The following is a 2351-nucleotide window of genomic DNA, read 5'->3' on the forward strand; positions in this document are numbered from 1 at the left end:
CAGAATCGGTTTGGTTAATGGCTTCCAATCAGTTTAAGATCAAACTGCACTGAATCCTTCCTATCAAACGTGGATGACAATGAGTGACAAAAGGTTTCCAATTAAAAGCCCACATCCATGTTGATGTGTTAGTCTCATTCTGGTATATCTTTGCTTCGATTTGCAGTGATTTTAACATAAAAGCAGACAAGTGCATGGCTTTAGCACATTACAAACCACAGTAAACCTGAGAATAAAAACTATACGCTTCCACAAATTTAAATTTGATATATATATATATATATATATATATATATATATATATATATATATATTTTTTTTTTTTTTTTTTTTTTTTTTTTAAATTTCTTTTTTAATTTCTTTTTTAAATCGATTGTTGATAGTTAAATGCAGTGAGTCAGTTTGAACATGTGCATCGGGTCTAACCAGTGACTGTATACTTCATGTGAAGCCAGTGATCCACACTGACCAATTAGTTGATGGTATGCAAACATTTACATCACAATCTGAACTCACTATACAGCAATCAATATTTGATGTCCTGGCTTCAATGGCTGAAAAATCAAGACAATCTTTTTCTGTCTCATTAACTGTGTATGTAGTCTATATCCACGAAAAAAGATTTCTCTCTTTTCAGCCAGATGTCCGTTACCTTGCACTTTCTTTGTTTTGGAATTTTAAACTCCGGTGGATTTATGAGGACTATGGTTAACTGCTCCTCAGATCTCTGCAAGGTAAATCCAGACAGCTAGCTAGGCTATCTGTCCAATCTGAGTTATCTGTTCCACAACTAAAACAACTTTTGAACGTGCACATGTTCCACCCTTACAAGTTCCTTCCAGAGGCTATTTTGCAGCAGCACCGGGGCTCTGTGTGGCACTTAGTGCCGCCCATGGCGATTGTGATTGGTTTAAAGACATGCCAATAAACCAGAAAACGTTTTACTCCCATCCTATAATGCTGTGTGAACTTGCCAGACCCTCCTACGCAGCGCTGTGGAGGAAGGTCTGGCAATGCAAGACTACTGTGTATGTGATGATGATGCACTCAGCTGACCTGCCCACTACTGTTCAGCATCACAACCCATCTGCCTCTCTGTTTAAAGGGTTCATTGCACTGAGCTGTTTGTAAAAATTGATTTTTCAGGTTCAATGCAATAATAGCTTATTGTAAAGGTAGCTTAAAGGGAAGTTTCTCTTTGTAATCGGCTTTAGGTGAAATGCCAATGAATTTAGTTTGTTAAGTTCTCACAATTCCCTCGCACACCAATAGACAGATACAATACTCTGTAGATTAAAACAAAAAGTATTATAAAACGGGTTGCTTTTTGTCAGTTGTTTTCAAAAATGCATATGTTAAATTGCTGATTTTGCTGTGAAGTCACTGGATTCCTATTAGAAATGTATTGGATAACCTTTAAATGATCACTTGCCTTTCTTTTAGTGGCTCTGCTAAATTAAAATGTGAATAAATATCCATTCATTTTAATGACACCATGCCGTACTTGCAAGTCAGCTTTTTAAATAAAATAAAATCAACCCACAGAAGGTTATTTATACTAGTTATTTAGAATTCCGCTTCCATTTAATTTGAGTTTCTAGTTGTTTTTTTCTGTTTCTTGCTTATCAGAATATGGTTTCAATAAAAATTTTCAGACAGAAAACAGCTTTGCATATGATCCTTTGGGGAACTGACTGTTATTCAGTAGAGTACATATCTCTGCCAATGCTATGCAAAGTCCTAATCCTTTCAGAGGTAATATATCCTACTAGCAGAAAGACAGCGTCGGTTGGTTGAATTCTGCAATATAAGCGGCAAATACCGTATTGTAAAGAGGCACTCCAACAATTTAGTATTGCATATCCATAAAGTTGGAGGATTTGCAGCAGGCTAAGACCCGGAAATCTACTGCCTTCTTGCACACCGAAAAGTCTATGTTGCAGATGTGTAGACAAACATGCTGGTCTCTATGAAATTTGCCTGATGATGTGTTGCAACTGCAAGCATCAGCATGCCATTAAAGGCCTTCATTTGTTATGCCACTCACGTTAACAGCTCCAAAGGTGAATGTATTGGCGTCTGGGGAAAAGTATGAATGCATTTATTCATTGATTTTTTTCAATGTTTTATGATGGTTTATTTTATATATATTTATTCTAATTAAGAGTCTGGTTCACCTTTTACCCAGCTTTAAGCATTATTCATGTACACAAACGCAGCTTGAACTATCCCAGACCACAAAAGTAACATATATAAATCCTTGAATTGAATGGTATTCCTCTTTAAATAGCTAATCTACAATTTAAACAATTGCCCCTGCACAGATAAAAACTATGCTATATATGCTATAC

The 2351-nt window shown here is 35.9% G+C and overlaps 1 protein-coding gene across 1 annotated transcript in view; it reads right to left on the minus strand.

Annotated features, from left to right (window-relative positions):
• Positions 1-792: 792 nt before the first annotated feature.
• lrrc75a (leucine rich repeat containing 75A) overlaps positions 793-2351 on the minus strand; it is a 52516-nt gene continuing 50957 nt past the window's right edge. The window contains exon 5 of the mRNA XM_028570150.1: positions 793-2351. This exon is cut by the window's right edge and continues 1749 nt beyond it. The gene's annotated coding sequence lies outside the window, so the exon portion shown is untranslated.

The sequence above is a fragment of the Perca flavescens genome, chromosome 3, assembly GCF_004354835.1.
Source record: "Perca flavescens isolate YP-PL-M2 chromosome 3, PFLA_1.0, whole genome shotgun sequence".
Classification (NCBI taxonomy): Eukaryota; Metazoa; Chordata; class Actinopteri; order Perciformes; family Percidae; genus Perca; species Perca flavescens.